Genomic DNA, 27,640 nt, shown 5'->3' on the forward strand with positions numbered 1-27,640 from the left:
CATTAAGAGTGAACACATACCCAGATTGTGATCGAGAATCATCTCGATCAGTTTGGAAGCTCGCATCCGTGTAACCTTTTATAGCGAGTTCCTCCTCACCAGATCCATATATTAGAAACATATCCTTAGTTCTCCTAAGGTATTTCAATATGCTCTTAACAGCCATCCAATGACTGTTTCCTGGATTCTGTTGATATCTGCTTGTCATGCTCAAAGCGCATGACACATCCGGTCTAGTACATATCATCGCATACATGATGGATCCTATAGCAGAAGCATATGGGATTTGTTTCATCATCTCTTGCTCACCCTTTGAGCTTGGACATTGATCTGAACTCAATATGGTCCCTCTTTGAATAGGTACAAAACCTTTCTTGGAGTTTTCCATCTTGAACCTTTTCAAGATCTTATCAATGTATGTACTTTGGTTCAAACCTATCAAGCGCCTTGACCTATCCCTATAGATCTTTATTCCCAAAATATAGGCAGCTTCACCAAGATCCTTGATGGAAAATCTACTTCCAAGCCAAGCCTTAACGCTTTCCATGGTTGGAATGTCATTTCCAAATAGTAGAATGTCATCGACATACAATACTAAGAAGGTAATTATACTCCCACTAGCCTTTTTATACACACAAGCCTCATCAGCGTTCTTGATGAATCCAAAATTTTTGATTTCTTCATCAAAACGATGATTCCAAGTTCTAGATGCTTGTTTCAATCCATAGATTGATTTCTTTAACTTGCATACTTTATTAGGATGTTTTGGATCGACAAAACCTTCAGGCTGAACCATATAGACATCTTCCTCAAGATATCCATTTAGGAAAGCGGTCTTGACATCCATTTGCCAAATTTCATAATCATAATGTGCAGCTATGGCAAATAATATCCTAATAGACTTTAGCATTGCCACAGGCGAAAAAGTTTCATCATAATCAACCCCTTGAGTTTGAGTGAAACCTTTAGCTACAAGTCTTGCTTTATAAGTATCCAAGTTTCCATGCATATCAGTTTTTCTTTTGAAAACCCACTTACTTCCAACAGTTTTGGTGTTAAGTGGTGATTCAACCAATTCCCAAACTTGGTTGTCATACATGGATTGCATCTCAACGTTCATGGCTTCAAGCCATTTGTCACAATCATTCTTGGACATTGCATCACGGTATGTGGTTGGTTCATCCGAATCTACCACGTAGCAACCTTCTACAAAAAATCCATATCTTTCGGGTGGATTGCTAACTCTACCAGATCTGCGAACGTTTTGTGTGTTTTGATCAACCACTTGATCACTTTCAACAACCTCTTGTTGAGTGCTAGTATCAACCAATTGTGTATCATCTTGTGATTCTTGATCCTCATCAAATTTCACTGTTCTACTATTAGTTCCTTCCTTAAGGAACTTAGTTTCCAAGAACTTACCCTTTCGAGCAATAATAACATTTTGCTCACTAGGATCGTAAAAGTAATATCCTATATCATCTTTAGGGTAACCAATAAAGATACACTTAGTGGATCGGACTTCTAATTTGTTTGGGGTGTATTGCTTTACATAAGTTTCACAACCCCAAACTTTTAAGAATGATAGCGATGGAGCCTTTCCATGCCATATTTCAAAAGGTGTCTTCTCCACTTTCTTGGTTGGAGCCATATTCAATATGCGAACAGCGGAAAGTAAAGCATAGCCCCAAAATGATAGAGGTAAAGTGCTTCTAGCCATCATCGATCGAACCATATCTAATAGGGTACGATTTCTCCTTTCAGACACACCATTATGTTGTGGTGTTCCAGGTGGAGTAAGTTGTGAAATAATTCCACAACTCTTAAGATGATCTTGAAAAACACCACTTAGGTATTCACCTCCTCTATCACTACGAAGTACTTTGATTGTGGTTTTGAGTTGCCTTTCTACTTCAGTTTTGAAGTCTTTGAACATTTCAAAAGCTTCATCTTTGTGTTTCATTAAGTACACATAACCATATCGACTATAATCGTCAATAAAGGTAATGAAGTATCTTTCACCATTCCTAGTCATTGGTCTAAAAGGACCACATACATCCGAATGTATGATACCCAATAATTCTTTTGACCTTTCAAAAGTTTTATTAAAGGGTTGCTTTGTCATTTTGCCTTGTAAACAAGATTCACATACATCAAATGAATCAAACTCATTGGTTTCTAGAATACCACTCTTGCGAAGAGTTTGCATGCGATTCTTGCTTATATGTCCAAGGCGACAATGCCAAAGATAGGAATCACCCAAGTCCTTCTTGAGTTTCTTGGTGTTGACATTATACATTGAACTACTATGTGACATACCACTTTGATCTATTTCATATATACCATTCATGGGTATAGCTTTAAAATAAAATATGCCATTCATCAAAACATGAATATCATAATCCACAAATTTAAAATCAAAGCCACATTGTTTTAAAAGGGACACGGAAATAATGTTTCTCCTTAACTTAGGAGCATACAAAACATTTTTCAAAATTACTTCCAAACCACTTGGAAGCTTTAACAAGTAGTCTCCTTGAGCTTGGACTTCAACTCTTGCTCCATTGCCCATAAAGAGACTAATGTCCCCTTTGTTGAGTTGTTTATTTCTTTTGAACCCCTGCAACAAATTGCAAATGTGAGTTCCACATCCGGTATCAAGTACCCATGTATTTGAAGAAATAACATTTAGTTCAACATATATAGTAAAGATAATACCTGAGGTATGCCCCGCATCCCTCTTATCTTTTAATGCATTGAGATAGGTCGGACAATTCCTTTTCCAATGACCTATCTCTCCACACTCAAAGCATGGATCTTGCGCCGCAACCTTTTGCTTCTTTTCCTTCGGTTTGATGGGTGTGATGGCTTTCCTCTTTCCCTTTCCTTGGACGTGGCCCTTGCCCTTAGCAACACTTGCTTTGGGGTTGGAGTTATGTCCCCTTTTGCCTTCATTGATTGTTAGAACGGGTAAAACCCTTTTACCCATTCCCGCTTCGGCCGTTCTTAGCATTGCGTGAAGCTCACCAATGCTTTTGTCCCACCCATTCATGTTATAGTTCATGACAAAGGTTTCAAACCTTTTGGTCAAAGAGTTGAGGATCAAATCCGTAGCCAACTCATTAGAGACGGGACAATTCAACCTACGAAGCTTTTCAATGTAGCTTTTCATCTTTAGGACATAAGATGAGACGCTTTGGGTTTCCTCCATACGACATGCATGAAACGCTCGAACCGTTTCGAAACGTTCCGCTCTAGCTTGTTGAAGGAACATTTCCTTCAATTGAGTTATCATGTCGTATGCCCCATGATGCTCGAAATCCTTTTGGATTTCGGGAATCATAGTCCCTAACATGAGGCAAGAGGCTTGCACCGAATCTTTGGTGTACTTGACCCAATCGTTATAAGCCTCTTCATCTTCCACGTTAGGCTCGTCGGGAATGGGATCGTCTAAGACATATGATATCTCTTCTTGCTTGAGAACTATTCTCAAGTTGCGATACCAATCCATAAAGTTATTATGGTTTAGACGATCCTTTTCAAGGATGGTTCTTAAGGATAGGTTACGGGTGTTATGGGTAGAGGTGTTTGCATTGTTAGCGGCCATCTACAAAATTTAACAAAGTTCTATTTTAGTATTATAAACAATTTAATTATTAATACCCTTTTATTCCAAATTTTAAAATAATAATTAAATTCTAGAATCCAACGATAAATCAAATTTCGGTTAGGTGACCTTTATCCCGTTATTTGATTTAACAAGGTAGTCAACCTTGACAATTGCAACCCTTTGCAACTTCTAGAGGTATGGGACCATTCGAAATCCTTATTTCGTGTTGGCATGTTTATCCCATCAACACCATTGGACCCTTTTGCTTAGGTGACCTTTATCACATGGTTTCCAATTCAAGTCGTCCTACTTGTATAAACATGTAAGATTAACATACAAGTGGTTAGGTGACCTTTATCCCACAATTATGTTAATATTACCTTAAGTATATTAGTTTGCTCTAAAATGGTTAGGTGACCTTTATCCCATTTAAAGTTTCCTAATACGTTAAGTGTCTTACAAAAGGATGGTGTTAGACTTGTTTCCTTGGTAATTATGAAAAGGGATTTTTAAGTTTTCCAATATTCTAGTTTGAAAAACATTATGCCATATCCTAACATGCATTTAGTAATATGGCGATTTTGAAAACCAATTTTCAAGGTCCAAGTTATAATAAAACCAATTTTATTATATGTGAGTAATCGCTTAGTTTTAATAAACCCATTTAATTAAACTAATTGACGTGATATTACCAAATATATATTAGAACCCGTTTTATGCTTGTTGTCCTTCCTATGTGACGGTTTGGATATCCTAATATCTATCAACCACACATTACATAAAGTAAAACAAACAACCAAGCATACACATGCAAAATATAGTCATAACCGAAAACCGCTAAATTTGACCATACTTGTTAGCCGAAACAAGTATAGGTCATAGGTCACACCTAAGGGACAAAACATGACACAAGGATGGAATGTTGACTCCCACTTGATCTTGCATCCAAATGCTTCAAGTATCCTCTCCAAGTTGTTGTGTTCTTGTTGGGCTTGTTAATGGGCTCCAAACTTCCAAAAGTCTTCTTGGGCCCAAGAGTGAAATTTATGGGCCTAATGGGCTTGAATCCCATGATGGGCCGGTGAGGCCCAACAAGCCCAAAATTTCGGTCCAAGGCCCAAATCCACCAATTCTTGCATCTTCAATTTTTTTTTTTTACAAAATGTATCCTAATACATATTTTTCTAAAAAAAAGGAAAATGCAACTAATCTATTTATTACAAACCAATTTATGAATAAATAAATTACACAAGCCTAAGATTATGAATTATTACAACCATATTGAATAATAAACATAATCAACATACACAAACAACACATCCAAGGTCTAGGTTTCGGTTATGACACAATCAAACATACCAAATGTTCTAAGCATGCAACCTAAGCAACCAATGCCCAAGTACCCAAAAAAAAACGGCCCCCCCCCCCCCAAGAGGCTACGGCCCAATTTTTTTATTTTTTATTTTTTTTATTTTCAACATCCAAATGTTAATAATGGTTTCCTAAGATCTTTGCATGCATGTCAAGATCTTACAAAACCATGGGGTAAAATCCACCAAAATTTCGGACCCCTTTTTCACCCATGAAAAACCCGAAATCTATGAACATGCAAGGAGCATAAGTCCTTGTAACCGGCTCTTGATGCCATTGTTGGGTTTTATACAAGTTTATCAAAGTCAAGTTAACCATATTTAACTAGAAAAACGCAACGGAAGCTAAGATTTTAAATCTTGTTATGGACATACCAATATGTTAATACTAAAACCCAATGAACAAGGATCAAAATTGCAAGAACAATATGCTCACAAAATGTAAATTGTACCTTCTTCTACCTTTAGAAGAATAAGTAAGATGTTGAAGATGATGTTGGATGAATGGCAAGCCTCCAAAGAAGAAGACCTCAAGATAGTGATACCCCAAGCTTTTGTGACAACACCAAGTGATTGCTAGGATTTAAGAACACTTAAACAAGCTCACCAAGCTCTCCCAAAATCCCCTCTTTGGCCGTGAGTTTTTGGAGGAGGAAGAGAGAGTTTTTGTTATTTTTCTTTCAACTCACTTGAATTCAAAAATAACAAAAAGAGGATTAATTTGCATGTCTTTTGATTGGAGGTCTATATGGAGGTTGTCAACACAAAAGGACAAAATATGTTTGGACAAAACTACCACCCACATGGGTGGCCGGTTTTACCTTTTTTTTTTTTTTTTTTTTTTTTTTTTGTGTTTTTGTTTTAACCATTTAAAACATCTCCTAATTATTTTATAAAACTTATTTTATAAAATGTACATGCATTTACATAATTATTTAACCAATTAAATAATTAATTTATATAAACAAATTACCCAGATAATTTATTTAAATCCTCAACTGTGTTTGTTTAGAAAACCAATTTTCTAAACACGTAGTGTTCGGTATTCATTTAAATGACCAACTCATTAAAAGAATACATTTGGTGTCGTCTAGCTTGTTATTGGGTATGACCCGACTTGGATCAAACACAGTTAGCCACATTAGTATAAGTATGTGTCTCGGGCATACGTAATTCCAACAATCTATTCACAAACCACAAAAAGGGAAAGCTAACATTCGAATCAAAAATATTTTCCTTCTTTTGTTGTCAAATAAAAAATCATCCCAATATCGTCGAAAACCCATCTAAACGCTATAATAATATCATCAAGAACGTCTTTCTTCAGTATAATATATTAAATACAACTCATTTACATTATCCATCTTAATTTTAATCATTTACCCAAATTTTTATAACTCAGAAATTACTTACAACACTATGATCCGACCAAACCACTATGTACATGTTGGTACAACTCTATATCACATAGTACAAATAAAAGAAAAGGCAATAGATTTATGATCATAGTTTTTGCCAAATTAATCAGAAGAATATATATGATCATGTAAAATTGTAAATGTTACACTTGCATTTGACTAACGGTGGGGTCCACAAGGAGTGGGGTTTGCAGAGACAAGGTTGCATGGCTAGACCGCCACTTGCACCATCATTACATGACAGTGACGGGCCACCACCGATAATACTATCACTCCATGCCACGTGGCATCTTCCCCATGTGGCATTGCTCTTATTTACAAATGGTTACCGGCCATAATAACCGTTGGATGTTCTTCCTGACCTAACACACCGTATCTCTGTCAGATCATCTTTTGTTTTCAGTTCTTAAAGAGGCGCGGTGCGGCGACCGGGACTAAAATAAAAAAATTCATTTGATTATGTTCGTCATACTACCGGAACTAAAACATATTAATATATATAAAAATTTGAGGTGAACCAATGAGATAGCATGGGTCTGTAAAACCAGGGCATTGGTCTAACCTTAGCGTTGTCGGTCCCGAACGTTGAGGCGGCGAGTCTACATGAATTTGGTCGGTTTTTTTCATGTGCATTATACTACCAGAACTAAAACAAAAAATAACAAAAAAGTGGCGTTTGGTCGATTAACATTACGTTTATTATGTATCTAGAACTAACGACACTACAAGAATTTTGTCCTTTCCAGACAACAAAATCTGAACTTTTCTCGACAACATGTAGTTGGACAAATCTAAAATACTTATCCCGACTAACAAAAATATAAAACAAAATGGTTGGGCGAATGTGGTGCGGCCACTTGGCCCAATCATGGCCTTGCGGCACCAACATTCACAGTACCGGAACTAAAACAAAAAAATATATAAAAATTAGGTGAACCAATAAGATGGTGCCGGTCGATTAAACCCGGACTTTGGTCAAACCCGAGCGTTGTCGGTCCCGGACATTGACGCAACGAGTCTACACGAATTTGGTTGATTTTCTTCACGTGCGTCATACTACCGAAACTAAAACAAAAATAACAACGAAAATGTGGCGTTCGGTCGATTACCTTTTCGCTATGGTACTGAAATAACAAAAAAATTAAAACAAAATGGCTAGGCGAATGTGGTGACACCACTTGGCCCAATCATGGCCCTGCGGCACCAACGGTCAACTTTGGTATATATAGTAATTAACTTAAACTAGTAGACAAGCTCACGCACTACGATGGAGACGCAACGGGAATTTAGCTGGTTTAGATTTGGTTCATCAATCATCATGATACTAGCACTCGCTATATAACTGAAGTAGAAAAACCAGAAAGTGAAGTCGAAACCTAGACTCCTACAGGATATTGTAGCTTCATGAGGGAGCCAATTGTGCTCTTGTTCAAACAACATGTATTGATAATAATACAATCGATACCGACCATCGATCTTAGTATTTAATATATCATTACAAATCGATACCGACCATCGATCTTAGTATTTAGTATATGTGGTAATGATATATGTGAATGAGTTATTACACACGTTATCATCTGAAACATATTATTTATATTAAAAAAAACCTTTAAAGACAACAAAAATTAAATTATATTTTGTTCATCCGTGGTCTTGAAGCATCACTTGCGTGTCGGGCCTTGGATCAACGAATCTTACCTAAAACTACAATATTTAAAGGAGCGTGTTAAAAGTGGTTCATTTTCAACGGTCATATTCGGTATATGTATGAATGTATAACAAGTGTACGTATATGTGTATTAAACTGTATTTTTCTATGCTTATTGTTATTACATTAATCATTGTTTAAAAAAATTAACTTACATATTTAGTTACAGCTTGTTAGAGTTTACAACCCTTTTTATCGCGGTTCGATCGAGGTATTTGAATTATCAGAAACAGTATGTATATATAGACAGCATCTAGAGATAGTAGTGAGTGAGAAGTGGTAGAGAGGTAATTCTTGTGAGTGTTTGGTTAGCTAGGGAATGTGGGCCATGCTAAGCCCGATAGGTCAGATCTTATACGGTCCTAAGCTCTGACATTAAACTGGATCCGGGCATACGCCATCACATGACATTATTTTTTTGTGATTGATACAACACCAATATTACATAGAGAATCACGAGAACTATGTAAGTGCTTGCATGTAACGTATAATAGGTGTATTAGACGATAGAAAAAGAAAAAAAAGACACTTTTTTATGTATCGAAATTGTTTCTTTTTCTTTTCACATTTTTTCCTACCCAACAACCGTTAACGATCATCACGTTTGTTCCACGTGATGGGCATTGGACAAAATGTTATTTTACATTTCTCTCTTTCTTCTTAATTTTCTTTTCAAATATTTAAAGTCGGATGACTCAAATCCGAATATCTTTTCTTATACAAACTCATATTATATCTGCTAAATTTCACTCACGCAATGTGTTATATAGGTTAACTAGAGATATGTAGTTAAAGCGTCACATCAACGTCATGTAGGCATGAATCCATTAACTAACCAACCTTTTTAATTTTTCCTTGAACGGCGGAAAATCTCGCGTGTAAACATACCCTCTCGATATTATGTCTAAGGTGTCCTCCCGTGAGAACCCCCCCCCCCCAATGTGTTGGAACCAGAAGGAGTCCGTAAACCCTTGCCCCTTTTCGGGTTCGAACCCGAATTAAAGCCCTGATTCGTCCCTTCACCCAGATGTCTTTCGAATTGGCCGAAGTGATAATCAAACATCTGTCTCCACATTGGTAGGACAGACCTCTTATTACTAGACCAACTTTTTTAACTATGCGTTTTGAGCCAATTAGAGATTAAATAAAAAAAGAAAAAAATGATTTATGCATTGTTGGTGGACTTCACTTGATTTGGCATTCCCCCTTCTTTTTTAACGCCCCCTCAACAAACATGTCCTGACGTTTAGATGTTTGGGGGCGTTATTGGGCTGATGTGGACAAGGTAATTCACGTTCCATGTGAGTTGACCACGTGTAGTCTCTCACAAATTTCTGCCATTTACTATATGTTGGAAAATACAAATCGTTTGCGATTTATTTTTTAAAAAAAATAAGAATTATCAACGCGTCTTTGATCTGTCACTATTCAGTCATTTTACAAAATTTTATAAGATTCAGTCATCAGAAAATGGCTTTGTTTGTTGATTTGATTGTCGGGTTTACATGACCTTTTTTAATGATTCAAAAGAAACAAAACAAACTAATATATTAAATCATGACAAAAATGAAAAATACGTTGATATTTTTCTAATATTAATTATTCATATAAAGTATTTTTTTTATCATCAAGTTCTTTTATTTTAAATTTATTAATATTTTTTTCTTGGCTTTTTAAAAGTTTATTCAGTATTTCTTATAAACTGATCATTATTGTAGATTTTCTTTTTCTATTTTTTATCACTTTTGTGTAGAATAGAGTACTGTATTTTTATTTGTATTAATCATTTTTTAAATGGTTTGAATTTGTATAAATTTGCTTAAATGTATTATTCCACGAGCGAATAGTCTCCGTCAACTGCTACCTCAAATTAAATAAAAAATTATAAAAACGATAAATAAAATAATATTATAAATATAGTTATTGCTAAAGCATATTAATTAAGGTACAAAGGCGCCTTTTTAAGAACCTAATCACTAGAAAATCACTAGAAAAATTAAAAAGAAAAGATTTGTTAAAATAATAAAAGTTTTATATATTTCAAGGTTGGGTAAATAGTTAAATGGGCCGTTAGAATAAGAGGCCTTAATTAGGCATTTTCAATAAGACAGGCAGCACACACTTTCGCGGCTAATATGAATACCTCAGTTATTGGGCTTATAGCATTGAAGCAACCAAGCAACTTGCTATTTTTGCCATCATTATGGCCCATAAGATAGCAAAGCTTAGTGTTGGGCCCAAATTGCATCACCTACTAGTAGAGGTGCACAGAGTATTTTAACAAACCGGAACCGGGTAGGAACCGGTTCCGGATATACTGGGTATTTGGCCAGGTTTTCCGGATTTTTTGGGTTTCGTGTAGGGTCGCGTCGGTCTTTGACTTGGTATTTCCAGTTCCGGTTCTGGCGGGTTCGGGTCGGTTCCGGCTCGGGGAGAAATCCTATACCAGCTAGTACCCGCGGGTCGGGTCCGGAACCAGGTATTTTGTGCACCTCTACTAACTAGAGGTGTAAAAAACCGGTTTGGGCTTGCCAACCTGATTTGCAACCAACCCACTTCTCCAAAAAACTGGTTTGTCTCAAACCACTAGACATGACCCAATCGGCCAGTTTGTATACCGGTTTGTAGTTTCATTCCCTGATGTCCCAAACTTGTTGCAACCCGATCCAAACCGGTCGGACAAGGGCTGAACATTCATGCCTCCAAACCAGTTTCAAGCCCAATTTGGTTTGGGCCAAACGACCCGTTTTCTCGAACCATTGACCAACCCGAATTGGTTTATAACCGATTTGTACACATCTACACCTAACGTCCTAAGTCCTAATCATTAAAATAGAAAGGTAGATAATGGTGCAATTAACAATAAGATGCAAAACTGTTTAATATTAGATCATCCATTACCCACTATACCACCAACAGCATGCTTGTTATCAATAATATTTAAAATATATTATTATACTGTATTATCAGGAATCATATTGCTGGCTTTTTCATAATTGGATTGCATTTTTTATTTAGCTTATTATTCTAATGGTTAAGTGTAACAAATGTTTATATGCATTTGTAATCAAGTAGCATATTAGAGTCTTATGTAGCACACCACTAACCAGAAGGAACCCGAAACCATAAAAATTTCGACATGAGGCTACCCGTTCGGTCATGGAGAAAGTAAGCAATCAGGCTCTCCTATACGTAGCACGTCTATCAGTTCCGACTGTGAGTTCTCAATTCGCCTGCCATTAAGTTATTGGTTGTTTCTGATTTGGCTGGTTAGAAACTTAGAATATATTCGTTTTAGTTGATGGTTGTTTTTGTTGATTGTGGTTAGTCTCAGGTGGTTGTGATAAACGCAAACTTGGGATGTGCGTGCTGTCGAGAAAGATTTCATAAGATTATGACCAGAATCAGAGGTGAGGAACTTGAAATTTTGTTGTTATTAGAAGGTATTTTGTAAGTGTAGTGGTGCTATGCCTGCCGTGTTTGTGTGATAGACGGATACAAATACGAAAATCATGTCCTAAACGTGAAGTTAAAGGAAACTGGGTATTCATAAGAGCAACCTTACCGATAATATGGTCTAGGGAGGGTAGGACAGGACAGGGCCAAACATTTCCTCTGTCCAAAAAGAGAAGCGTTTCTCCCACTTAGACCTCGATTCCAAAAACTTTAAAAGTGTCGTACCCGTTTACAAGGCCGGCTTTGAAGGAGGACTAGGTGGTCGATAGCCCCCGGCCCGATCTCCTCGGCAGGCTTGAATTTTTTTAATATTAATTTTTTTTGTGTATGTATTTTTTTTAAAAATAAATGTATTCTTAATGTTTAAACCCAATTACTCACCTTATTTAAAAATATAATTGTTTAAACCCAATAAAATATTTTTACCAAAGACCCAAATTTTTACCAATAAAAATATTTTTACCAATAAAAATAAATGTATTCTTAATGTTTAAGCCCAAATAAGCCCATTTAAAAATATAATTGTTTAAACCCAATAAAATATTTTTACCAAAGACCCAAATTTTTTCTCGCATTCGGCCCAAAAATTTTTAACGATTCTCGGGGACGGCCACAACCCGGCCTGTTTAACTAAGCATTTTTACAGTTTCAACTTGAAATTGACATGAACCCGTTTGGACTAAACCCAAACAAGTACATGTCATTTTTCGTATCATGTCATAAATTTTACACCTCAAATTTTAAGAAATCCTAAGAAAGTGTTGTTAGGAACGGATATGATCTAAAATCCTAGTTTTTTTTTTCTTGAATTGCAGGACTTAAAGAGTACACGGTGGATGTAAGAAATAACAAAGTGATCATGAGAGGGAAAATGGAAGTTTACGAGAGTTTGAAGATCAAATTGGAGAAAACTCGGTCGTTAAGGCGATTCTTGATCAGTTGGATTACCAAAAGTTTTGTTCGGTTTCGGTTTTGAATGCAATTGTCTTTGATATATTGTTTGAACCCATGTTGTAGATATTACTCAGTTTTTGTTGTAAAAAATTGGTTGGCAGTTTCATATTTCATGCAATTGAGTAATTAAGCCCATGCATTCATATTACCTGTTAAACAATTTGTACCCCTTTTCTGCCCGGTCTTCTGAGAAACCGACCCGGACCAACCCATGAATATCAGTTTCCGGTTCAGACCAATAATAGTTGTGTTACTGGCTGGTTCAGTCCAAACCCTAATAGTTGTGTTACTGGCTGGTTCAGTCCAAACCCTAAGAATACCGGGAACGAACCCATAAATTTGAATATTGAATGTTATATTTTAGTGGGAACGAAATCGACATTGCGGCCTCTACATCTTCATTAGAAACCTGTTATGACTGTGTTATGGGCGTCCTTGAGTGTCACCGAAGTCTTCCATGCCACCTCAAAAATGGTGTAGAGCTCTTTTAGCGCCACCAGAGTAACTGCGCCAAAGCCCCTTTCTTTCCAGCCTGCAACCCAATCAAGAAGGGCACTCGGGAGTGCCCAAGACAAAACTTTTACTTATTCAAATAACAATTAAGGTAAGCAGTGCTAGGAGTTACTCGCCAAAGCCCCTTTCTTTCCAGCCTGCAACCCAATCAAGAAGGGCACTCCAGACAAAACTTTTACTTATTCAAATAACAATTAAGGTAAGCAGTGCTAGGAGTTACTCGCCAAAGCCCCTTTCTTTCCAGCCTGCAACCCAATCAAGAAGGGCACTTGGGAGTGCCCAAGACAAAACTTTTACTTATTCAAATAACAATTAAGGTAAGCAGTGCTAGGATCCGTTTTGTAAGTTGGTATTTCCTACAAAAGATCACACTGATGACATATACAATACTTGAATTCTAAATGTAGATACTACATAGTTGGTTCTCGTCCTTCAGAGAGTACGAGTGTAATAGGAGTATCAGTCTCCATAACACTTTAGCCTAATCAAGAAACTATGACTTCTAATCAAGAAACTATGACTTAGAAACTAACTCGGTAAATCCATTACTAAGAAACTAACGGACGAGCTTAGTCTTAAGGAAGCATCATCTTTTCCTGTACACAATCGCTACCAAGCATCATCGTCTTAAGGATCTTTTACCTTTCACCTAGAAAGCTGTAATCGGTACCTGTATCCATTTTTCCAACATTACATTTAAACATTTACCAGTACTTTAACCAATAGAAAAAGTGATATAACTCTTTATCAAGGCAAACGTGCACTATTATTTTTATAGTAAAATTAACACAACCATTTGTTTTGTTACCGGTAATGTCAACTACTTAAACCATAAACTGATAAACAAACAAAAGTCAAAACCCCTAACCAAACCATACTCACTTAACTTCAACCTCCCACACATTCTTCCTCTCCTCAGCCTTCACCTTAGGCACCATAATCTTCAACACACCATTCTTCATCTCAGCTTTGATCTCACCCAACTTATACGCGTCCACCGGTAGATCAATTCTACTAGAATATCTACGCGCTGGTTCGGCTTCGTCCTCAGACTCCTCTGCCTCTGCTTTGATGATCAACGTGTTCTGCTCAACGGATATCTTCACATTCTCTTTGTCCAAACCGGGCATATCGAATCGCAAACTCAGACTCTCGTCGGTCTCCTTGGCGTCCCATCCTCTCCTTGCTCCTAATCCTAATCCTCCTTGAGATGCTGTCATGAATGGATTCTCCATGAATCGGTCCATAATGTTGAAGATTTGACTCAGGCTTCGAGTTGGAGAAATCGGATCAAACACGTCTGTGTATAAAATCAAAACTAAACTAATCAGCAGCTAATAATGATACGAAATTATCTCATTGCTAGCATATGTTAATCGTCGAATTAGAGATGCAAATAGAGATGCAAATGAGCCGAGCTGCTTGAGATCGGATTAGTAAGAATCGCGAAGCGGGCTGAGCCTTATTAAGCCCAAGCCACAAATAAAGTTAGTTTAATTAATAGAGGCAGAGTCTCAAATAAAGCTTTTTTGCTTATCGAACCGAGCTCGAGTCTTGTATGGGGGAGTATTGTTTAGGCTGGCTGAGCGGCCAAGCCTCAAATAAAGCTCTTATTGAAGATGAGCCTCAAATAGCGTTTGTTTAGTTATCGACCCTAAGCTTGAGGGTCGTATGAGAAGATCGTTTATGCTCATCAAGCCCAAGCCGAATAAAGCTTTATCAAGCTCAAGCTTGAGCCTTAACGAGCTAGAGCATGTTTGGGATTGAGTTTGAAAAAGGCTTATTGGCTTATCAGCTTCATTTTAAAAAAAAAAAAAAAAACAGGATTTAATGCTTTTGGAAAATTGCTTTCAACCCCTTAAAAATTCTAAAATAAGAAAGCTTTTTGTGATTGCCAAACCCATTTTAATTTATTGGTTTTTTGAAAAGCCCAAAAAGCCAAAGCATTTTTCAAACTCAATCCTAAACATGCTCCTAGTGTATTTTGAAGTTTTAACTCATTTAAACATCTATGTACTACTTTCATGCTCGAGTCGAACTTACTAGCTTGAGCCGTGCTTGTCATTGAACGTTTTTTTCTCAAAATATACAAAAAGAATTAAAATACATATTAGTTAATAGCTAATCAATATCCTGCTTGAAGCCAGGCCAAACTTAGGGTCGTTTAACGCTTTTTTCTCAAAATATAAAAAATCTTATCTTATCTTACAATACTAATAAAATTACAATACTAATAAAATGTAAAAGCTTAAGTGTCAAGCCTACATTTCTTCTAATTTCTAATCTCTCATCCCCTACCTTCTAGCTATCCATGGGTCACGGGTCAAAATCGGTCAAAATTATTTTATCAAGCAGGTTATAACATAGTGTGGATTTTATAACATAGTGTGGATTTCATACCTGAAGTTTGACGTGTAACTTTAGCACATTTTTTAAATTTCTTGCAAATCCACATCCGACGTTTCCAAAACCATGCTATAAAACCATGCTATTTTAGTAATTTTCGTTAACCCATTTATTTTTGCTTTAAGTCTAAATTATATTAATTGATAAGTATTCTGAGAATCACAATTGAAATAAAAGACTTTTTTTTATTTTTATCGCTTGATAAATCCCGTGTAATACATAGGTTCAAAAGCTAGTATTAAAATGTAAACAAATTAATTACTAATCAATATACGTCCCCAATCTGCACCAAATTTAGAGCTTGAAAAAACGACTCACAAGCTTTAGAAAAAGAGCTCGAAACGACGTGAGCGTGAGCTCAAGCCTAGTCAAGTTCAGGCTCAGCTCGGCTTTAAATTCACCGGATTTCAATATACTTAAAACCTAGATCTCACCTGAGAAGAAATCATTGTCACGTCGGCGAGAAACGGACGAATCCGGACGACGATTCTCATCAACACTCCGACTTCATAAGCAGAGACCTGAGCGGAGTTAGTATTGAAGCCGCGGTGAACGTACGGTGCAACAGAAACGGACCGTATTGGAACAGAAAGCTTATTGAAGAGGTTAGCAGCAGATGTTGTGCCTCTTTTGACAAGTAGTGAGGTAGCCATGGCTAAAATGGTTGATTGCTTGTTTATGAGAGTATTGAACACGTCAGTCACTCTGATTGTGATTGTTATTGTTATGTTACGTGGCAATATACAGGTAGGGTTGGTTTTATACGTGGAGAGAAAGTAATATGTTCTGGAGAGCGTAGAGATGTGAAGAAGGTTCAGGAACCTCATGTGAACAAGAAGCTTCCGGAAAAAGCATTATTATCTTCTTTTATAAATTAGATGTATTTTTTTTTTAAAGAACGGCGAGTTTTTTTTGGTTTGTTCTAGGTAATTGGATTCTTCAAATTATAGAGTTATGTTGCTTAATTATATCTAGACTATGTTGATTTAATTGGATTTACGTTAGTTTTAGAGTTTGGCTTGGCGGTTCTTTCAGAAAATAATACCGTCGGTTGCCATTTGATAGTCGTTGTGTCATCATAAAAGTAAAACTATCTGGGATAACACACGGTGGGACAAAAACCCGGGTAGGCTCGGATTCAAACTGACAACATTTGCACGTATAAGGCCTAGCCCAAATCTTTTATTACTAATATCCAACTAAAGTGACACAAGTGAGAATCAAACTTCGGTCTCCACTGGAAAACCAAAGTCTCTTACCACTAGGTCTAACTCAAACCCTTTATTGTCAATGTCCAACTAAAGTAACACAAGTAAGAATCAAACTTCGAAAAGGTTTCATAGTTTAATATTTAATGTATAAGGTTTATATTTAATAGTTATATATGTGATTTGCCTTTAAACAAAAAAAAAAGAAAGTAAGCAAACTTAAAAAGGAATATGGATTTTGAAAGAGAGAACTATTCAAATGAACCAGCATAACTAAATGAGACTAACGTAAAACCGTGCATTGCAACGGGAGCGTTATGACCCTTGATCATTGTCAGCACATTCTCTTCTTTTTTTGTGTTACCTAGGCTGGTGAATTCATTTTAGATTATATAGTGATAGCTTACGTTGTTGTACCTTGAGTGATAGAGTTGTATTGTCTTCTGATTGTACGTAGATGTATAATTTGTTTTAAATGAACTCTGTTATATTAATATGACCTTTGCTTAGGTTGTAGATACTCTAATGAAAAAAAGGACGTATTTATCAATATTTTCGATTAAAATAGTACTTAAATAAAGATGGTTTCTCTTTGCATTTGAAAATATATATTGCCTTGAATAGTTTAACCGTGTATTGTCATAAACCAAATCTTGGGAGCTAGACGTGTGAACTTTAGTTACTTTTGCTTATATCTTTTAAAGTGTTTCGTTGATAAAATTGTGGTACACCGAGTGTGTATTCATCACCCCACACTAGTCCGAGGATGGAGGCCACTCACTTGATAAATCAAATGTAAGACGAAACTATTAAATGTCAATCATATGTGAAACAAAAAGTTCTCTCTTGTTGGGGAAAAGACATCACGTGATGGTCGCTATGACGGATCCATGACAAGTGGAATCATAATGTATTCTACCCTTGACACTATAGGTGTGCGCTAGTGTCTTTATTTCAAGTTATTAATGCAGGTTGTACAATGGTGGCGGGAGCATTGATATGGGATGGAGTCTCATGGGTAGTGGAATATGTTGATTAGACACGTCACTAACCTAGGGTGAACGTTACATCGAAATTTGGCATTTGAATCTGATTGTTAGGAATTTTATTAGGAAAGTCATCGGAAAATGCACGCCGACCATAATTTTTACTCAAATAAGCAATCCAAAACAACCATTCATAGGAGGACAAATAAGCAAGAACGACTCCTTCACAATGCACGCCCCAATAATCGGGCTTCTTTACAACCCACGCATCCATGATCTGGCTCATTCACATCCCACATGCCCCACACCTATACTCCAACCCATTCATAGCCCATGCGCTGATAATCCGGATCATTCATAGCCACGTCGAATAAATATAAAAGTCAATGTCAATCCGCTTCTCACACCCGCACTCCAATATAATTCGGCTCCTTCACAACCCACACACCTAGTATCTGGCTCATTCACAGCCACAGCCCACACATAGATACTCTGGCTTATGAACATATTCATAGTTACTAAGTGGTCCAAGGTTGCCCTGCTTGTGGTGCGCACATATGATGTATATATGTGTGAACCCTCGGGTGGGCAAAAGTGAAATTGCACTAATTTTGACTTTATTTTACTAATCTCGTGAAAATAACGTTAAAAGTGACGGACGGTTAATCAGGCATCATGTAGTGGCGTTGATAGCCGAAAGACAAGGGTACATGCACCGATCAGCCGGTGTCCCGATGATTGAGTGCTATGTGCCTTATGTCCAAGGCTTGATGCAAAACTACTATCGAGCCGGGGGTCTCACCGAAAGCAGCCTCTCTATCCTTATAGGGTAGAGGTAAGGCTGTCTACATCTTACCCTCCTCAGACCCTACCATAGCTTTGCTATTGGTGGGATATACTGAGTACGATGACGATGATGATGATGATAAGTGGTCCAAGGTACCGATTGTATGTCCTTGTTGTTATTATTATTATTATTATTATTATTAAAAGAGGTTTCTTCTACACATTAAAACTCTGATTCTTTGAGGTTTCAATATAAGAATAATTTGAATAGTAAAAACAAGGTAACAAAGGAAAATCAGTCTTCCCTTCAATGAAATTGCCTCATCTGAAGTTTTATTTTAGTAAATGCTTGATTATTGAAATGTCTAAAACACCCTTCAAACAAGTAAGCTAGAAACTATAAGCTTCTCCTCTATTGACATAACAATAACACTACATGTTAAGGGAAAATAAAATTTTAACAAACTACATCAGTTATGACCATTTAAGAAAGGTTGAGAAATTTCAACTCAGTGACCGACCACGCTGACGAACGATTATTTCTTTATGATATACCCGAGAATCAAACCAATCAAGCCAACGATGATGACAAATACCAAAGATGCACCGCCTCCTTGGCTTTTGTTGCTTCCACGCCTCAAAAGATCCTAATCGGGGTAGCAAAAAATGCCAATTACGTCATCAAATACAAAAAAATAGAGGGCGGGTTGGGTGGGTTGGGTATCATTGTTAGCTTGACCCGAAACACTTTTTGCTCTAGTTTTATTTATTTTATAAATACTAGTTAGTATGCAATATATGATTATAACAATAATATTACATCTGTATCATATTATTTTTTATTAAATAAAAAGATTATGAGATTTTATGCATTTATAAGTACATTTAGTAACTTTGACCTGTTTCCATATACTTATACTTAGGGTATGCAACTATGCATGAAAGTCTAGGGCTGTTCACGAGCCAAACCGAGCGAAGGCTTGCTCGTTGCTTGGCTCGTTTACATTTGAACCGAACCAAACGGCTGAAATTCGAACCGAGCGAAAAACGAAACGAGCCAAAATCGAACCGAGCATTTTTCGATCGAACATCGAGCGATTTCGAGCATTTTTTATTTCTTTTTCACTTTAAAATTTTCAATAAGAAACAAGTTTGAAGACTGTAAATAATATATTTTGTAAACAAATTAGTAGTTTTTAGACAAACATATAATATGTTGTAAATTTTTAGGAGAAAGAAGTTTGAAGTGAGATATAATGAACATGTAAAAAACTTTTAATATTCTAAAAACTTGAATCGAGCTAATAAAACTATAAAATTGACTAAATTTGAAAAAATTTAAAAGGGTTTAAAAAATTGTATACTTATATTTTATGTGTTTTGCCTATATATTTATATATTTGCTCATATATAATTATATATAAAATAAATTAAAAATATTCGAGCCGAACCGAACCGAGCAGACCTTTGCTCGTTGCTTGGCTCGTTTACAAACCGAACCGAGCAGAGCGGCTTGTTTACAATCGAGCGAAAAAACGAGCGAGCATTTTCCGAGCAAATTACGAGCGAACGGCGAGCGAGTTCGAGCGTCGAACGGTTTTGACGGCCCTACATGAAACCAAAAAAAACCCGATCCATAACCGAAAAACCCAAATTAACTGAACCCAAACAAAAACCAATGGCTTAGTTTTTTTTTTTAGATTAAACCGAATTCTCGATTTGGTTTCGGTTTTGCATGTGTTTAAAACTGAAAATTTCAAACCAAACCGAATTTGTGGATTTTCATTTTGAATGTTAAGTAATGCAAGAATTTAATAAATAGTGTAACTAAATATTTTAGCCCAAATGTGTGATAATCAACGAATCATTAATTAATAAAACGATTTAGTCTCAAATTCATAATTTTCGGCCAAAAATATTTCTGCCCCAAATGGTAAGACCGAACCCAAACTGAACGGTTCAAAACCTCAAAAACCAAATTTTCGGTTTGAGTCCAAAACCAACCCAACCCATGTACAATATTTATATATTTTTTATTTCACATGTAACAAACCCGAATTTGACACAATAACGGGCCATAATAGCCACCTCTTGTTACAAGTGAAAAAAGGGTCTCACCAATTCTTGACGAATTCTGTTACTTTGTTCAATAGCATCATTCTTCTCATCAGTCAACTTTAAAATGAGAGATCTCACCTGTAAACGGGACCCACAAATCATGTCTTCGGTATACATGTGGAGCTTATAACATGAAAGCATAAAACAGCCAAAACATATAGATAGCAGCATCATAGGCTCATAGCAAACATACAAAAACTAATTAATTATGCATGCCTAGTTGCATTGTTGCACAATACGAAAAAAAATATTCTCTTTTATTTATATTAAGTACCACTCATCATCAGCCTTTTTGGACCACCATACCTGTCCTTTTATTAAATATAAATCACTATTCTCGCCGAAATTGATAATAACATAACATGACATACATACGTGTCGACTCACCTCTGAGGATTTGTCATGAGAATCCACATGCATTCTTGAACCCTGCAAGCATCAAGAGCGATAAAAATTTTGACGAACCGAAAAGACAAAAATAACCTCGGTTTCACGCTAATTTTATCTTACCCCTCAATCATTAGATGAAGTTGGAGAAACATACACAACTTTTAATTTACACTCTTCCACTACATTCCCTGAATCCTTAGTAAACTGTAACACAAAAACATACTTAAAACTAATCAATATTATTTAATCACTAGTCTTCAAAAATTGATGCATTATAATTACAGGCTTTGATATGCAAGTAAGTACTTATTAATATTATTATTATTATTACTTAGAATTGAACTGCTGACCAGTCAACTGTTACCATTTCAGGAGTGATGTCTTTTGTGGTTGCTCCATCCTTTGCAATTACACTCTGAAGGAGAAATTTGTCCCTGCATTGCATGTCAGGTGGGGCCTCCTTCTGAGCTTGCATTGTTACTGTAGTAACATAAATTTAACAAAATAATATATAACAATAACAACAACAACAACAACAACAACAATAATAATAATCATCATCATCATCTTAACGAACATGGATTTGTTGTTCATGTTTGTTCGTTAAAAGCATGAGCATGTTTGTGTTCGTTCGTTAACAGTATAAAGTATAAATGAGCGAAACGAACATAACCGAGCAACAATAAGTTAAATGTAACGTGAAAACCATTGTGTTGGAGCACGTTCGTGTTCGTTCGTTTAACCGAACAAACGACCAAACACGAACAACCAAACGAACAGGGATTTGTTGTTTGTGTTCATTCATTAAGAAAACTTGTGTTCATGTCCGTATTCGTTTATGTATGTTTGTCAACAGTATATACGAACGGTTCACGAACATAAATGAGCTCAGAAATGTTAAAAATAATGTGAAAAACAATCTGTTGTGCATAAAAAGTTATTAAAACTAAACTAAGCTGTAAAGTGCCAAAAAAATTTGAATGAATACATTAACAAATGGACTTAAATAAACATAAACTGAAAATATTAATGAACATAAACGAACAACGTTCACCAACATAAATAAACAACAAGAAATGCGCTCGTGTTCGTTCATTTAAATAAACAAACAAATTATTATCATGTTTTCCTCCAAACGGTCACAAACAATTAAGTGTAAACCTGTAACTTCGCATGTTGATCGAGGCAAAACAACTCCGGTGTTAGGCCGAACACAATACTTCTTCGGATTAGTTGTTTTCACCTAAACAATTTCCATCAAAATAACATAACATTATCATGCACACTATATTATACATAACATCAAAAAACCAAATTAAAATCTAACCTTGTAACCAACATGATTATCGGTGTTATTGGTTAACTTAAGAGATGAAGAGATCTGTTTGTTCAATTCAACTAATTCATCCAAACAAAAACAATTAATTAATATTTATATTAAAATAAAATAATATATTCAAATTAAGTGATGTGATCGGATGCTTACGAATGAATTTGAGGTCTAAAGGATCGACGGTGACGAGTTCTCCCGTGCTCATTTCTTCGATCGATGTTTTATTCGAATTTTAATAATTACTAATAAATATATAATAATAAAAGGTTGATTTTATTGGGAAAGAAAGAGGGTAGGTAGGTTGAGGTTTGTTGTGAAAGTGGTGTTTTTTAAGGAAGTGGAGTTAGAAACATCAACGGAGATGTCGATGTTGACGAGCTTGTTAGGCTGAGGGGTGTGGGGGGCGCGAGTGGGGGCGCGAGTGGGGGCTCCAGCCAATAATATTGTGACGTGTGGCAGAGAGAGAAACTGGATAAGATGGGTGTTGGAGCCCCCGTTGGAGCCCCTGGCCCTGGTGTGGAGGGGCGCGAGCAGGGGCTCTAGCGGAATTTTTTTTTATTTTTTTATAAATGTATTAAAAAAACGTATTATTAAAAAAACTCATAAATTATTTAAAAAAACACACATTAATTAAAAAAACACATTAATATCTAAAAAAAATTAAAGTACAAAATAAAAAAAACCTTATTCTTATTCTTCGGCTTGGTCTTCTTCGATCAACCAACATTTTCCTTTTTTTTTTCTTATAAAACAAAAAAACCAATACAATAATATATAATACAATAAAAAAATACAATAATACTAAAATACAAAATAAATTAAATAAAAAAACATATAAAAAAAATTAAGCTTCAAAGTACAAAGTCCAATTGGCAACTTTATTTTAATTTCTGTTTTAATAAAGCTTCAAAGATCAAGTGCTAAAAGTGAAAATACATTTAAATTATAATATGCTAATTAGCCATCTCCTTCATTCCCGTTTTCCGATTTTGGTTTCCGGCCGTCGGAATCCGACGCTGGCCAATGTTAATATTATCCAACGGCTCTATTCTTCATCCCAACGGCTCTTCACGCATTCCCAATACCCCTTTACGCCTCTGCCCTCCCGCTAGCGGCCTTGCGCCTGCTTTGAAAGCCGTGCTCGCGCCCCTCTCGCGACCCTCTCGCGCCTCGGTGGTGTGGTGCTCGCGCCCGGGGGCGCGAGCGGATGGGCTCTCGCGCCCCCGCTGAAGCCCCACACCCCTCAGCCTTAGGCTGAGGGGTTTGGGGGGGCTCTAACGGGGGCGCGAGTGGGGGCTCCAGCCAATAATATTGTGACGTGTGGCAGAGAGAGAAACTGGATAAGATGGGTGATGGAGCCCCCGCTGGAGCCCCTGGCCCTGGTGTGGAGGGGCTCCAGCAGGGGCTCCAGCGGATTTTTTTTTTATTTTTTTATAAATAAATTCAAAAAACGTATTATTAAAAAAACTCATAAATTATTAAAAAAAAAACACACATTAAAAAAAACACATTAATATCTAAAAATAAAAAAAAAATTAAAGTACTAAAAAAACATTATTCTTATTCTTCGGCTTGGTCTTCTTCGATCAACCTCTTTCGGATACGTTCCTTTTGCCTTTCCATCAGCATTTGATCGACCGGATTTAGATTACTGAAGTCTCTTGTAAGGAAGTCCAAATCTCTCATTCGACTTTTTTCCTTTTTGTCATTAGAGACCACCTCCATGGTTTTGTTGAATTTATTGAGGGATTCAACAAGATCGACAATGTTTACGGCTCCCCCCTCAGCCGGTTTTTTCCCCTTGGCGTCCCGTCCCAATGGCCGCCTCCTCGGCGATGAAGACGTTTCCTCCCCCGCAATGTTTAGGTCGAATCCAACGCGGCAATCCGACCCGGCAGAAGTGCTATACGCTCCAGACGAACTAGTTTTAGTCCGTTTCGGCCCTACTTCCGCATCATGGTCCGGCGCCACCAGCTCAACCCACTTGGAACACCTTTTCAACCTCTCCCACAACTTTACATCGTCCCACGTCTTCACCGTCCCATACCTCCGCAAACACTCCTGCTTCCACTCTTCGACAGTGAAATTGTAAACCGCCAAATCATCACTGCCACTTGGTCTCATACGACCGGCGTTCCTGTTGAAAAGATTAGTAAACAAGCCGACAAATTTTCTGATTTCGGACCACCGACCCGAAATCATATCGGCGTTTCGCTCTGTACTCCCAACGAGCGTATAGAACGTCTCCCTAACCTTTGTCCAAAAAACCTTGCTTTTTTGGTAGTCGGCTACAAAATGAATAATTAAATTAGATTTCCAGTTAACTTTTTTATTTAACTTTTTTATTAAAAATCATTTTTAAAAACGTTAAAACAATTACCGCAACGCCGATCCTCAGAAATGACTATCCAAGCCCGACACAAGGCTTCCTTCTCATCCGATGACCACGGAGTGGTTTTCCGTTTCATCCTCGGAGTCGAAGCCGGTCCCGGCCCGTCCGTTGCAAGTTATTTTTTTGGTGGACGCGTCTTCTTGCTCCCGTAGCATCACCGTGTGATTCTTGTGTCTCCGGAACAACAAAGTTAGGAGACGGTTGTATGTTGGATTGTTGAAAGCCGGATGTTTCTTGCGACCCCGAAAAAAACATCGATTGGTCTGGTGACGACCATAAATCGTCGTAACTATAACCTGAATCTAGGTTTGGGTACCAATTTCCAGACATGTTTTTAAAAAAAAGTTTGGAATATGGGTTGATTTTAGGTTTTTTTTTGAAGTTGTGGTAATTGTTTTATGTGATTTTGGGTGTGGTAAATGTTTTAGGTGATATTGGGTTTATATATAGGAAGAATAATTTTTTTTTATTAAATTAAAGAGCCCAACGGCTCATTTGTGTACTCCCAACGGCTATTTCACGTCTCCCAATGCTCCTTTACGCCAGCTTTGTCCCGCGACCCACCTTGCGCCTGCTTTGAATTCCGTGCTCGCGCCCCTCTCGCGCCCCGGTGGTGTGGTGCTCGCGCCTGGGGGCGCGAGAGCCCCTCAGCCTTATGGTTTGGGATTTGGTTTAAGAATGTGATGTTTGTGATTCGTGACGTCATGTGTTTGGTTTATGTTTTTAACTTTTTAGGAAAAAAAAATGATTCATGAAAAGAACGGTTTCCTTTGTTTAATAAGCCATCCAATGCCCAAAAGATAATTAGATGTGGGTAAATAACCAAGTTAACCAAACTGATCTGAAAATCGAATCGAAACTGAATCGGTTTGAAACTGATAGAAACCGTATGTTCACGACTGGTTTATAATTTTCTCCACCAAAACCGGTTCCAAACCAAAAACAATCGTAACCTAGTCAAGCCACGTAGACCATTTGAATAGCTTCTTTTACTTTTCTCGAATTGAAACATTCATTAAACACGACACACAAGCAAAACACGAGGACAAGACAACAGCAAACAAATTTCATTAAACATGGACCTATTTTTTTATCCAAAGATAACTCAACGACTTAATCTTTTTCAAATCACTGAAGGTGTTTTAAAGAAGCAAATAACCTCATTCCTAGCCTTCCAAATATATCACACACAAATTATCTTCATAGGTGCACAAGTCGGTTTAAAACTCAAAACCGATTTGTAACCGTTTATGTAGAAACCTAACTGAAACTAATTGAAGCATAGGTTCGGGACCGGTTTATAATTTTTTCCACCAAAACCCGGTTTCAAACCGGTTAACCAAACCGAAACCGGTCGTAACCTTGTCAAGAAATCGGTTGCAACCAGAACCAAAACTAATCATAAACCGGCTTTGACTTTTGTTGACCAAACCAAACCGGTTTCAACCCTAACTGGTTTTGAGTTTTAAACCGGCCTATGCACCTCTGAAGATAATTTGTGTTTGATATATTTTTAAGGCTAGAAATGATGTTATTTTCTTCTTTAAAACAACTTCAGTGATTAAAGTGATAGAAAAGATTAAGTTGTTGAGTTATCTTTGAATAAAAAATAGGTCCATGTATAATGAAAGTTGTTTGTTGTTGTCTTGACCCTGTGTCTTGCTAGTGTGCTGTGTTTAGTGAATGTTTCCATTCGAAAAAAGAAAAAGAAGTTATTCAAATGGTCTCTGTAGCTTGATCTAACTTGTAACTTTATAGTCTAGTTTAAAAAGTTAACCAAATAATACATTTTCAACTCACACTTTCAGGGGTCCAAGTTTCAAAGTTGTATATTTGGGAGCATCTAATTTATGGATGATATATTTTGAAAGGCTAGGAACAATTATTTTCGCCCTTAAAATACCTTCGGTGATTAAATTGATGGAAATATTTTGAAAGGCTAGGAACAATTATTTTCTCCCTTAAAATACCTTCGGTGATTAAATTGATGGAAAAGATCAAGTCGTTAAGGTATCTTTGGATACAAAATAGATCCATGTTTCATTTTTGTTATTGTTTTGGCCTCGTGTCTTGCTAGTGTTCCATATTTAATGAAAGTTGTCGTTCGAAAAATGAAAAGGAAGCTATTCAATTGGTCTCTGTGGCTTGATCTAACTCATACTTTTGGAGCCCATGTTTGGGGGGTCTAAGTTTCATATTTGTATATTTGGGAGCATTCATTTTTATTGTTCCATCTGTCTCATTCCTAAAATTCACATTCGGTTCTCTATCCTCATCTCATCTCTAAAGTTTTAGAGTAATTCTTCTATTTCTCTCGTCCATCCCAATCTGTATCGCAGTCACAAAAATTTGAGGATTGAAAAATAATAGATCTCTATATATCTTTTCACTATTCATCTCTCTAAAATTTAAAGATGCATTTTAGTTAATACCAATAGCACCGTGATTTGTAACTTAAGCATGAAAGAAAAAATAATAATTAAAATTAAAAGTTATAGAAAGAAGTGGAGAATGGGAGGTGGTATGTTTTTATAAAATGTGAGATATATTCAGAAAATGATATGATGTGAATTCTTTCGAGTCATGGTTTCATTCTATAACAAATTTGTACTTTTAACACCTTTGAAGTTTTTATATATAACTTGACTCTCATACCATCACCGCCTACATTCAGCACAGTTTCGTACGAGAAGAAAGTTCAATTGCCATAACTCGGCAGATACATTGGCAAGTATTGAATTGGTAATTGTTTCCTATTCTCGTGTATGTGCGTCATTGGCCGTTCAAAACTAGTGAAAAATGGGGTTGGATGGTGCTGGGCGGTTAATATAGTTGACTGCACAGTTAAAGCAAACAGGCTTATGGTTCTTGGGCCAGGTTTCCCATGACGGACAGTGCATGGTCATCACTAAGCTGACACCCACCAGCAGGTCACGCATACCCCACCCGCAGGCATCCAGGGATCACGAATTCACTATATTCTATCGCT

At 36.7% G+C, this 27,640-nt stretch overlaps 1 protein-coding gene, 1 long non-coding RNA gene and 2 pseudogenes across 3 annotated transcripts in view; 1 reads left to right on the forward strand and 3 right to left on the reverse strand.

Annotated features, from left to right (window-relative positions):
* The window catches only part of LOC143586464 (peroxisome biogenesis protein 19-2-like), a 106,168-nt gene that overhangs the window by 7,273 nt on the left and 71,255 nt on the right, over window positions 1-27,640 (reverse strand). The window lies entirely within an intron of this gene.
* LOC143586458 (uncharacterized) lies at window positions 11,257-12,493 on the forward strand. The gene is made up of 3 exons (XR_013144711.1): window positions 11,257-11,325; window positions 11,438-11,519; window positions 12,381-12,493. It is a non-coding gene; the product is annotated as an uncharacterized LOC143586458 (long non-coding RNA).
* Window positions 13,878-16,091, reverse strand: LOC143586459 (small heat shock protein, chloroplastic-like; annotated as a pseudogene). Its single transcript, XR_013144712.1, has 2 exons — window positions 15,873-16,091; window positions 13,878-14,332 (listed from the first exon to the last, which is right to left on the reverse strand). The product of XR_013144712.1 is annotated as a small heat shock protein, chloroplastic-like (transcript).
* On the reverse strand, window positions 18,944-22,464 carry LOC143586460 (vesicle-associated protein 1-1-like; annotated as a pseudogene).

Source organism: Bidens hawaiensis, unplaced genomic scaffold (genome assembly GCF_021521415.1).
Source record: "Bidens hawaiensis isolate Kalapana, Puna unplaced genomic scaffold, B.hawaiensis_p1.1 tig00034667_1, whole genome shotgun sequence".
Classification (NCBI taxonomy): domain Eukaryota; kingdom Viridiplantae; phylum Streptophyta; class Magnoliopsida; order Asterales; family Asteraceae; genus Bidens; species Bidens hawaiensis.